Genomic DNA, 12,974 nt, shown 5'->3' on the forward strand with positions numbered 1-12,974 from the left:
TTTGGTCTCTTTATTTTGGTGGCGTCCTTCTCTCTGGACAAACTGGCACCTAGTTGGACATTAACAACAAAAGCACAAGCAACAGGAATGCAAATATTCGAGGGACTTGGTGAATGGACTTGCATGTGAGTGTACCCATGCCAAGGCAGAGAATTTCAGCCAAGATGGAAATGTCTCCAGGATGTGGTCAAAGCAGTGACAAGCAAATCCCAGGCAGCTTTGCCTGGCTTTCTTTGATGACAGTCATGTCCCCTGAATTGTGGTTTCGATTTCCACAGTTTCACTGCAGTCCAGCCACATTCTTTGACCGATCATGATCCAAAATTTTTAAATAGAAAATTCCAGAAATAAATAATTCACAAGTTTTAAATTATGCACCATTCTCAGTAACACAATGAAATCTTACACCATCCTGTTCTATGGTGCCAGGGACATAAATCAGCCTTTTGTCCAGTGTATCCATGCTGTATATGCTACTCACCTGTTAGTCGCTGAGTAGTCCTTCTAGTTGTCAGATCAACTGTCATGGCATAACAGTGCATATGTTCAAATAAGCTTTTATTTTACTTAATTATGGCCCCAAGGTACAAACCTGTATTATAGTATGTTGTCCTATTTCATTAATTACTATTTGAGTTGTCAGTCTCTTGCTACACCTGATTTATAAATTAAATTTTATAAAGATGTATATAAAGGTATGTATGAGTAGAAAAAAACACAATTTATAGAAAAGTCTACACTATCTGAATTTCAGGCATCCCCTGGAGGTCCCACTGATAAGGGGGAATTACTGTAACCAAGGCTTTGAATGTGTGGCTTGGAATGATTTGTGCTTGCCATTTGTTAACACATTTCAACATTACTGCTCCAATTCTTTGGTCCACAAACATACGTAAGCGTTTCTCAGGGATACATCATCAGTAAGACATTCGAGTAGCTCTATGCAACACGCTAATTCAGGGGCCACAACCCTTAATCTACAGGGCCAAGCAGAAAATGCACACTAGTGGGTAAGCACAGGGAGACCCCTGAGAGCCAGGACTGCCTGCTCTATCTGCAGCAGGCGGACACTATCTGATGAATGGAATCCAAGGAGAACGTGGCCCAGCAAGTGCCAGTCGTTTTATGTTCAATAAAATCCATATATCTGGATGCTTTTATGTGAAATATTCCTATTTTAAAATGCTTGCTGTGTGTTTGACCCATGAAATGGCATTTTCATAGAGTTGAACTCACTGTAATTTAGAGACAGAATGAGTTCCCATTTTTTTTTCCCACTGTGTGAGAAATCTCAAGAGCCTTTGCCATTCTGCCAACATGTCCTGAATAAACACGTACACACGTGCACATTACCTGCCAGTCAGGCTGGAAAGCAGAGCTTCCCACTCCAGCAAAGGCGGCCCTGTGGACGAGCCCTCAGTTTATCTCTCAACACACTTAGGAGGCTGAGAAGGTGACTGGCCCTGTTTTGCAAATGAGACCCACGCCTCACCTTGGGTCAGCAGTGACACAAATGTAAATGAGCACAAAGTCTGCTGGCCCACAGAGCTGAAGTCCTACCGCCTTTGTTACACAGGACCAGGGGAGGTAGTGTGAAATGTTACTGCTGCTCACTCCTCCAGTGGTGGACACGGAGTGAGCCATGATGCCCTGTCCTCTCTTGGCCCTAATCTCCCTGGCCTTCTACCCCTTCTGTGGAGAACTGGCCTCTCCTGCATGTCCCCCATTTCTCCTTTTCTACTCCTTAACTTAGTCCTCTTCTCACCTGGCCTGCTTCACTCACTCGGTCTCACCCTCTTCCCATCCCATTCTTTGTGCCCTGTGTTTCTTTCCTTTCACACCATGTCTCTGGTCTCTCTTTCCATCACCCACATTCTCTTCCTATTCTCTCCACTTCAGCTTCCCACCCTTCTCTCTCCTTACGCCCACCTTCTCCAAGGTCCCTTCCTCTTTCTTTATTTTCTCCCTGCTCTCTTCTCCACCCTCAAGTCTAAGTTCTATTGCTTTGTTTGTATTTATGCTTCATTTCCTGTAGCTTACAAGCCCCCCCCCCCGAATAAATAAAGTGCCTAGCCCAGAGCCTGGTATTGGTAAAAACCCTCTAAACAAAAGTTGGCTGCTTGCACACACGATTTGAGGTCAATTGAAAGAAATGTGCAAAATAAAGCAATTTAAATGGAAACAGAAAATCAAAGCCACGGAGAGGAAGAAGGACAAATATGTGAACCACAGGACCAATCTGGTTACTGTGATGGAGTGTGAAATTTCACTTCCTGGCAGCCAAACCCGAGTCTTTTCAGACAAAAAGTGACCCATGTATTCTCGGGTGTGCTGGGGGGGGGGTGGGGCGGGCAAAGGGCCAAGCAGGGCACTGAGCGCCCTGTTTTTCCCTGTATTTGGGTTTTATTTGCAGCAACCCACTAATCTCTCCCGGAGCAGTCACGCTGTGTGCTGGTGAAGCCTCACTCCGACGCTGTTTGATTGTTGTTTTGTGCGGTGGAGAATGCGCGCCTTATAGTGAAGGCAATTCGCAGTTGAAGCGGTTGCTATGGCGTTGCTAGCGGAAACCTGTCACTCCTGGTTAATCTGAAAGCCTACTGAACACCAGGGCCAGCTGCAGCTGGGAGATAGATGGAAGGAAAGTATCAGATAAAGGAAGAAGGGAATAGCTCTCCTGAAAGCTGTTTTCCCTTTAAGACACTCATTTCGCCATCCTTCCTTGCCCGCGTTACCATCACTTTCTCTCTGAGACAGATTTCAGGTTCTGAATATTTCCCTCCAGTAGGAATTCCAGAGTAATTTTCCAAGATTTAATGCTAATTACTTAATATTTTAATCCAAAAAGGCAGCACAAGGTAGGTTGGCTGTGAAGCTTGAACACTTTGGGGAAGCACCGGCTGTGATTTTCTGGATGGGCACCACAGGTCGATTAACTTCTCACCACCTCCTTGTTGCAAAAATTGAGAATGAGAGCACCCATTTCTTTAGTGTCATTGTGAGGATTATATGAGATAATATGGTGCCCTGTTAATTATAGCTGATATTAAAATTCCTGTTTCCACCATGGGAATGAAACAGAAGAGAAACGTTCAGGCAGGCAGGGTGGAGACTGATCATGAAGCACCAAATCTTCTTCCCTCTCTTCCTTCCTTTCTCCCTCCCTTCCTTTTTTCTTTCTTCCATTTTTCCATCCCTTCTTCATCCCTTTTTCTCCCTTCAAAGCTACCCAGTGTGAGCATGCATTCAATAAGCTTTCTAATTAAACAAAAATTGCAGATTTCTTTATACAACAACTCCAGCTATAAATGGCCTTAATTATAAGATTTGTGTCCTTTACTACACAAAACGATATTCTAAATTGGATTTGAATGAGATCCTGAAAGAGATTCAGACGTGCTTGGCAAGCGGGAGAAACGAGCGAGCATAACAACATGGCGTAAGTAGGGCAGGAGTCCTGGCTGGTGTTCTCAACCTTGGTTGCACCCGAACAATCAATGAGGGAGATTGGAAAAAGTCCAGGCTGCACCCAACACCAGGACATCAGGGTCTCTGGGGGAAGAATCCTGGCATTTATAATTGTTTAAAGTTCCTGAATGTGTAGCCAAAGTTGAGAGCCATGGTTGGAGGGGATGGCCTATGGTATGGAGAGCTGCCCACCCCAGGGCTGCATGGTGTACTCAGGTGTGAAGACATCGATAACCTTCTAGACACCACAGAGCCCTTTCAGGAGACTTGAAGAAACAGTCATCCTGGTGTGAAAGGAAGGAGAAAGTGGCTAGGAAAGATCTAGAGTGGGCCTTGTGCCTTCAACAGACATGGTAGAACCCAGGAGCCAGGGGGAGACAGTTGGAGGAATTAACAAAGGCAGCATGACTCTTTTTAAAACAAAACTCATTTTTTGAATATGGGAAACCTAAGCATATTTAAGCTAAAACAAGTCTACCACATTTTTGTAAGCTTAAAATTTAAATTTTGGAAAATGGTAAAAAGGAAAAAATATGTGCTTTGACCCAGTTGATTCATCAGAGGCTCTTAACCAACCAAGCATATCTCCTGCTTCACACCTCACCATTTTAATTGCCATTTATTAAATTTCCTGCTGTGTCAAATATGTCACTTGATCACTTCTCTTCACCCTCAAAAATCCCATCTCACAGACAAGAAATTTCTCAGATGAGTAATGAAACTCGGAGAGTTTGCCTGAAGTCAGTAAGTGGCAAAACTAGGACTCAAGCCTGGGTTGGCGTGACCCCAGAGTTCACAGTCTTTCTACGCTGCCACTCTGGGTGTAAAGAAAAAATTCATTTCTAGAAGAACTGCATACTTCCTTCAAAACCTGCAAAATGACATACACACAACAACAACAACCACCAAAAACTGTGTCCTGAAAGATACATCAATAGCTTCTGAACAAAAACAGTGAGAAGTGAAAGTCTCCAAGGCTGCATGCAGCTAAACCTTCAAGTTGCAGAAGGGCTTGATTTCCGAGAGGGCAAGGTAGGCACAAGATCTTTGCCATCATTGACACAGATGCCCAGGAAGGTAGTGGAGAAGAGCCAGAATCAGGATTGCCCACAAGGACACTAAGGGGATGTGCAGCCTTCTGAGCTAAGGGCAGGTGGGTCTGGACAGGAATGATCACCCCAGCTCCACTCATGCCCACCATCTGCCCACTCCTGCCTCCTGTCCTGCACGAAGCTCTTGCCCGTTTCCACCTGTTGAGTCATCCTGTACGTGCCAGCTTAATGGGTCATCTTCTCATCTTCTCTTGTGGAAACCCAATCTCCATAGCCCTTAATTACCCCTGAAAACTGATTAGAGTCCATTTGTAACATCTTCCTCCTGTTATATCCAGGTATATATGATCCACAGGGCTGCTTTGGTTTCTGGAATATTAACTTAGAAGATAATGAAATCTAATATAAATATATTAGCTCCAAATAGCAGCATAATCTGTGTCAATGAGATGATTCCCATTTGGTCTTCAGAGTGTAAATATAAGTATTAGCTATCCTTTGTAACGAGACAGGGGAATGAGAAAAATATTGCTTCCTTTCCAATGAAAAAGACCTCAAATTCAAGAATTGCTGGTGCAATGTTCACTTGAAAGAGTCAGTGACATTTCATGTTGCCTTTCTAAAGTTAAAAATAATAATAATAATTTTATATTTTTAAAAATGCTGGCTTTCAGGTTCATTCCAGGACAAACTTAAATTCTTTGAGAATAAAGTTGGGTAAGACCATAACAGAGACTGTTTAGTTTGGAAGAGAAAAAATGCCAAAAATGCCCATAAAAGGGAGGATTGGCTAAGAATTTCTTTTTCAGCTCATATTTTCAGATTTTAAAATTTGAGAGAAGGTATGAGACACCCATAATATACAAACACCTCATCCAGGGCTTGTGCCTCACAGAAAGTTGTCCCGGGGAGCTTGTGGTGTTTTGGCCAAGGCTGCTGTCCATGATGGCCCTCACTGATCACAACCTCACCAGAAGGAAGGAAAGAGCAGGCTGAGGGCCTACTGTGGGTCAGCCTTGTGTCCTCAGTCCTAACTAGGCACTGGACGAACATCACCTCATGTGGACCTCCCAGTTACCCCCTTTAAGTGGATGTTATTCCCATTCCCCCCCCCTCCCAAAAAGGAAAAAGGAGCCGAGGAAGATGCAGAAGCTGAAAAGCATGGCTGGTGAGGGGAGGGGGTAAATCCAAGGTGGAAAACCAGACTGAAATTCTGTCCAAAATTTGTTTGAATCAATGGATGAACAAATCTCAGAAGGCAACAAAAAAAAGAAAAAAAGAAGAATCTCATCATACACTGAATCTAAGGGCCCTGGCTCACTAACCCTGGGAGACAGGAACTGGATCTCCTCTGGGAGGCTAAAGCTTCAGTCAGGGCACATCAGGTGTTGACATGACATGAGCAGGTCATCTATCAGGGTAGTCAGGGGCCTCCCAGAGGCACCATGGCCTCCTCCACGGATGGCTGTGGAAGGGGGTCTCGGGAAGGCCGGCATATATACTCCCCCCCCCCATTAAAACCCACCCTCCAACTGGGGGTGAGGCTCAGAGGGCTCAGTCCTCACAGAAGAGAGGATGGAAGGACCTGGAAGAAATGGCAGATCTCACATAGACAGGAACAGGGAAAGACGTATATGCCGTCCTTAGTTAAGGCCAGGTGCCCTGTTTGGTCAGAGAAGAATGTTCTGGAAGGAAAGTAATAACCTTAAAGTTTAATGAGGATTAAATTTCAAACTGTGAAGAGTTGGGAATATAAAAGGTAATTCTGATTTTATTCTGAAGGAAGGAGGAAGCCATCAAAGGCTTCCAAGGGAGAAAGGCTTCCAAGAGACATGTGGGAAGCAGAGTTTGGGAAGATCAAGCTGTCTGCAGTGTGGGGGAGGGACTGGAAGTGGAGGAAGCCGGATGGGGGACTTCCCTCGGCATTCCCTGGCTCTCAGGGGGTCAAGTCATCTTCTGCAAGTCATCTGAGCTCTGCTGTTCTCTGTCCTGGGTGCATCTCAGGCTGCCCTGCTCTGCCTGATGTGGTTCCTGTTGGATGGGCTGCATCCCCATGGCTTTTGATGTGGAAATGTCATCAGGATATGAGTGAATTCCAGGAAATCTTCCAGGCAAGAGCATGTGATACAGGAGGCCCCACACTGTATACATGTTGACCTCAGGAAGCAGGGAGAGAGTGATGAGGAGGGAAACACAGTTGGGAAAAAATGAGATTTTTTTTCCCCCATTGCCATAGGACATATATTTAAATTATGGACCCCAAGTAGAAACCACAGTAAGTGAAGGGCTCACATGAATATTGCTAATGCTTAAGGAAAAATGTCTGTAGCCAGGTTGCCTGTCTCACCCCTATTCACATATACAGGAGGTCCACTGGATCCTGGTGTTATCAGAGCAGTCAGCAGAGAGCAATGCATTGGTAAGACCCTACCAGGACTCACTTCTGGAAGGAATGGGTTCATGATGCCTACAGGTTGCAAAAATTCAAGAAGACTGTGTTAGGGAACTAGAATTAAACCTGAGTTCCCGTCTTAGTCATGTAACCTTGGGCAAGTTCACTCATCTGCAGAATACCGATAGAAACCTGATGATCCGATGCAATAGTAGCTATGCCAGCATTTACTCAAAGCCAGATGTTGACATGGCAGTGAGCAGGTCATTCATCAGTGGTGTGGCCCACCACCCAGCATCCCCAGGCCAGAGGGCCACGTGAAATAGCAATCAGAAAACACTCTGATGAGTCAAGAGAGACACCAGGGAAGAAAGAAAAAAGATTTCCCTGGATTTTCAAACAAGGGGTCTCACATTTTCATTGTGTACCAAGCTCGTGCATTTTGTTGCTGACTCTAGAAGTGAAACTGGAGATGAGAAGAATCTCTGGGAATCTGGTAGGGAGAGGTGGATGACAGTTGATTCATGCTACTAGCATGTGGGGGTGACCCAATCCTACCTCATCTAGAAGTGTCCAGGGCATTGTGGGACACTTGGCATCCCAGCCCTCCTGCCTCCCAACTAAAGGTGCCAATCCCAAATACCTCCAAAGGGGTGTGGTGCCACACCCACACCTATGTTAAACCCACAGAGAGGGAGAAAATCAAGGTAGGCAAAAGCAATGTTAGCATAAGAATTAGATTGTAAAATCAAAATTTTTAAAAACCTCAACATTAAAGAAATCTTGGGGGCTGTTGATCAAATCTCTGAAGCTCTTGACACACCACCTAGAATCTCATTGGAAATTCCTATGACCTGTCCACTCCAAGAGAGTCTGATTTACAGTTGCAGGGACACAGCTGGAATGGGTTTCTTTCCCTTCCAAAGAATGGCTTTTTGCCCAAAGACAAGTCTTCCCGGTGCATGATAAACACAAGCAGGCCCCCATACCTACGCCCAGCCTCCCAGACTCAGCCAGAGGCGGGAGGCCAGGCTACAGTCTCTCACCTGTGCACTCAGGGTTAAATGTGGGCTGGTAACATCATTCCTGCAGTCTGTGGGCCCTACTGTACTCAGGTTTGGACTTGTCTATGAAGGGTCTGGCAGGTATAACAGCAATGGCCTGTTCACAGAAAAGGCCTTCAAAGACCTTAATGAGGACAGCAAGCAGCCCTCTGAGAATCCAGGGCTTTGGGGTTGTGTTCGCTAACCAGGCATTTGAGGGCTGGGTTTGGAAGGCAAAAAGTAACCCATCAGACATAAAAGCACACACAGTCAGTTCTCACTATTTGTAGTACTTAGGTTATACACATTCACCATGAATGTTGAATTAGTAAGTGCTAAGCCAGTGCTTTTAGGGTTAGGTTCCTGGTAGCCTTAGGACCTGATCTTCAGCAATTGATCATTACATAACCTCATTTTATGTATGCTTATGTTAAAAACACATTATTTTATATATATTGCTCATCCACAAACCATGAGCTCAGATCAGCAGCACTGTAACTCACACCTGAATGAAGCTCACCTAACACAGGCATTTTCTCTGTGATACATCTGACAGCCTTCTTGCACTCAGAACCACTAGACAGCATTTTCTATGCCTGACATCATTTTAATCTGCAAAATCACCCAGAAAATCACAAAAAAATATATAAGAAAGATGTCACTAAATATACTGCAAAAAAAGGACACTTGTATATAGTGTGAGGGCTGAAAGCAGAAGGTCTCCATCTCAGCTATTTGATCTCAGCTGTACCTAATTGTAAATAACCACCAAAGCACAAGTATTTCTTGGAAATTACAAATAAATTTTAGCATATAGGTGAGTCTGCATTTATAAAATCTGTGAACAGTGAGGACTATCTAAAATTCACTCACACACTTAGGCATTATGTTTGCACTTGAACGCAGCCTAGGTCTCCAGTGAAGTCATAGCTATGTTTATATTGAAGCCCTCCAAGTGTTAACTGACCTAAGGGACCCCAGGGTTTCAAATGAAAATAAATTGCCCCGTTGAAAAGTACTTTTTCTCTGAAAGAAAAAGGACCCCCAAATGTATTCATAACACATCTTTCCAAGATACTACATAAGCCACTTGCACATTTTAGCATTAAATTGAGAAGGTCTTCCTGTTAAGGCAAACTCTTTCTTTTTCTTTCTTTTTTTCCCTTTTTCTAACTAATGTTTTTCATTGTTTTTAATTGCCACATAGTAATTATACATAATCATGGGGTAATGTTTTGACATAGGTATATGATGTGTATTGATTATCAGAGAGTAATTAGCATATCCATCACTTTGAACATTTATCATTTCTCTTTTTTTATAATTTTATTTTATCTGTTTATATGTGGTGCTGAGGATCGAACCCAGGGCCTTGCAGGTACAAGGCGAGTGCTGTACCGCTGAGCCAGCCCAAACATTTATCATTTCTTTGAATTAGATTCAAAGTCCTCTTATCTAGCTATTTTGAAATATACAATAAATTATTAATTATATTCACCCCACTCTGGCAAAGCACACTAGAGCTTATTGTTTTATCTACTGTGTTTTTACCCATTAGCCAACCCGGCTCCTTACCCTCTCCTCCCTACCTTTCCCAGCCCTTGGTAACCACTACACCACTCCACTTCTAGGAGATGAGCGTTTTTATCTTCTGCGTATGAGTGAGAAAGTGTGGTACGTGTCTGCCTGCTTCTGGCTCATTTCATAATGTCCTCCAGACCCTCACATGTCAGTCAGACTTTCTGGAACCTGGTGGATCTTAGTTCTGTCCTCAGAAATGGTATAGAACATGGCCTCTCCTTCACTAGGGAGTCTTTCAAGTACCCAAAGACACTACCAGGTCTCTCTTCTAAGCCTGCAACTTCCCCTTCTGACATCCCACCTGGATCTTCTTTGCAATTCCTCCGATATTACCATTTCGGTCACTTGGGACATGGGACTAATCTTCCACAATCTGATTGCCAACTCCTGTTTGGGTTCCAGAATTAAATAAGTGATCTCAAACTCTGCTGGTAAGATACTTGATTTGTACAAATTTTCTGGGGAGTAATCTGGCAATATATAAAAAAAACTCTTTAAAATGATCCTCTCTTTCCAGGTCTTAAAATTTTACTTTAAGGAAATATTCATGGACTCGTGCTAACACTTGTTCCAAGGATGTTCATTACAGGTTTCTTTGTTACGTCAACATGTGAAAACAGCTTAAACACCAAAATTAGAACCACACTTAAAAAATTATGACATGTCCATCTAGCCTTTAAATACTATGCAGCCATTAAACAACAATGTAAACAAATCTATATTGACTTCCATAGGTATTCATAGGATCATATTAGAAGGTCAAAAGAATGAGTGAGACTTAATTATATTTTCATTAAAACATCCATCTATGATGCATAGAGAAAAATATTACCCACAGTTTAACATCCACTATCTAAGGTTGGTTCAATTTAAAGTATTTCTCTTCTTTATCTCTTGTTTTCGATAATAAGCTACTCTGATTATAATAAGGAAAAGCAGTTCTATTTAGTGTTTAAAAAGAGTAAAATCAAGAAACTTCTCAATAGTTTTTCCATTGCTCTCAAAATGAAATACAACTCCCAGCTTGAGGCAGAAGGTAGCCCATGATGTAACCCCAGCTTGGGGACAGAAGACCTTCTGTGATGTTACCTCTCAACTGTCATCTCCTTTCAATCTTCACGAGCACTTTCCCCTTTGGCCCCAACAAACCTCCTGAAATTCCCCAAATCTGTACCCATTTACTACCTGCCACCTTCTCTGCTTGGAATATCCTCGAAGTTAAGAAACTGACTCAGAGGGGTTGTCCATTACATAATTAATGAAGTGTCAAGACCAGTCAAAGGCTGTCCACTTCTGAAGCTCATGCTGTTTTCCCAGGATCAAAATTAAAAACCAGGACTGTCAAGGCCCTATTTTGTTCTAATGATCTTTGTGCTACAATCTCAGCAAGGGCAACTTAATCACTTTTTTATGACATTATCTAGGGGAAGAAAAACCCTGAAGTAAAGTCACCTCCATTGCTATGTGTACAGAAGGTCAATGTGTTTTCCCCTTTTGAAAGGAATGACCCAGACTATTCAAAGCAATATTTTAGCCAGACATTAAAGCCCAGTTTGCAAGCAGATGCCCTGTGTTGTCAGATCTCGCAAATATGGTCTACTCAGACTTCTTTGCCTCTTTCATTATAAGAATCTAATATTGAATTTCAAAACCCACATGGCATAAATAAATTCCAGATGTCTTCCCAAATCCCTAAATCTCACATTAGCCTAAAAAGAGACATTGCTATATGCAAGTGAATGGTTACATTTAGTTCCCTGAGAATCCAAAAAGATCTTCGGCAATTCTACAGCCTCCTAATAAGAAAATATGTGAAGGGCTGGGCTTGTGGCTCAGTGGTAGAGCTCTTGCCTACCATGTGTGAGGCACTGAGTTCAATTCTCAGCACCACATTAAAAAATAAATAAATAAAATAAAGTTATTATGTCCAATTACAACTAAAAATATTTAGAAAAAAAAGAAAATATGTGAGCTCTCTTGAGTCTTAAGAAGCAGAGTTCTCAAGATTCACAGCCCAGCTGTCTGACATCTGCTGTGCTTTCTTTCTCCCCCCAGGGGGCAACAGCCTCATGATAAAGTGTAGGGCACAGAAGCCAGGCTGTCTGGGTTCCAACTCAGCTGAATAATTGGGCACAAGTCACTTACCCTCTCTATTCCTCAACTCTCTCACTTGTAAAATGGGGGTAAGCCTGATACCCATACCTCATAAGGTTGTAGTGGAGATTAACGAGGTAATAATTCAGCACAGTACCAGCCACACTGCAAAATACCTACACTCAATATTCTCCAAGAAGTATAGGGCGTAGGAGGTCCTCAATGGCCAGGAAAGTCCCTTCCTTTCCTTCCCTGCAGTTAAACAGGCCTGAGTCTCCCTAGTCTTTGATTACCAAGATACCCCTCCTTTTGTGAGTAACTTGAAATCACAGACCCTTCCCCTAAGCCTGGCCCAGACTCAACTTCCTTACCTGTGTCACCATGTCTTTTCACACAGTCCAACTCATGCTGGTAGAAGTAAAGGATTTGTGGAGGTGGCTTCACTTCTCTAGTTAAAGATCAACTCTGTAGAACACCAACATGCTCATAACAGTAATCAAAAAAAAATATATGGCTTCCCTTCTTCTTTCCCTTAAGCCCCCATTAATGACTGGCACCTAGGTTTGCAAGAAAAACATAATGATTGCCATAAATGACCTTCATTACTCACCTTCAACACAGCATTTGCAGCCCATACATCCCCCACACCTCTGACCATGCATCAGTGCCAGGTGGCAGCTGGACAAGCTTGGCACTATTTCACACACAGCATACCTTTTCACCTCCCAATAATAACAAAAGCTAGCATCATTGTGGAATATTTTATTGTTCAACAAGCACTTTCACATATATTACTTAGTCTCTCCATCAACACACAAGTACATAACCATCATCATCATCATCCCCATCATCTTGCAGAATGCAAAAATAAAACCTGGGAATGTGAAAAGACTTGCTCCCAAACTGCTCAGCTAGTAAAAGGCACAGTGGGAATTTGAACCTGCTTTCCCTGCCTTAAAATTTTGTACTTTTTTCCCTTTCAAAATCCACTGCTTAGTTGTAGGATTAAAAATGCAAACCTTAGAAGAAGCCTCATTAATTCTTTGGTTGCATCTCTTCCTTTGGATGCATATATTTTTTATTTTGAGTTCTGATTTTTCTCCTTTGTCTGATTTTACCATGGTTGGCAAGATTAAGCTCGGCAGAGTCTGTCAGCCAGGTGGAGCTGTGTCTGTACGCTATTATGACTGTCGGTTTTCAGAGGGGGAAAAAAATATATTTTTTAATTGGTGTTTTGTTCAAGCCAGATCTTGTTATTCTGTGGCCAAATGATGCCTCATCTAAAAGGAAATATGAACTATTCCAGAAAATTTGCTCAAAAAGAAGCCAAATCTTTTGCAACAATGA

At 42.7% G+C, this 12,974-nt stretch overlaps 1 protein-coding gene across 1 annotated transcript in view; it reads left to right on the top strand.

Annotated features, from left to right (window-relative positions):
- The window catches only part of C1qtnf7 (C1q and TNF related 7), a 100,612-nt gene that overhangs the window by 9,175 nt on the left and 78,463 nt on the right, over positions 1–12,974 (top strand). The window lies entirely within an intron of this gene.

Source organism: Marmota marmota, unplaced genomic scaffold (assembly GCF_001458135.2).
Source record: "Marmota marmota marmota unplaced genomic scaffold, marMar, whole genome shotgun sequence".
NCBI classification, from domain to species: Eukaryota; Metazoa; Chordata; class Mammalia; order Rodentia; family Sciuridae; genus Marmota; species Marmota marmota.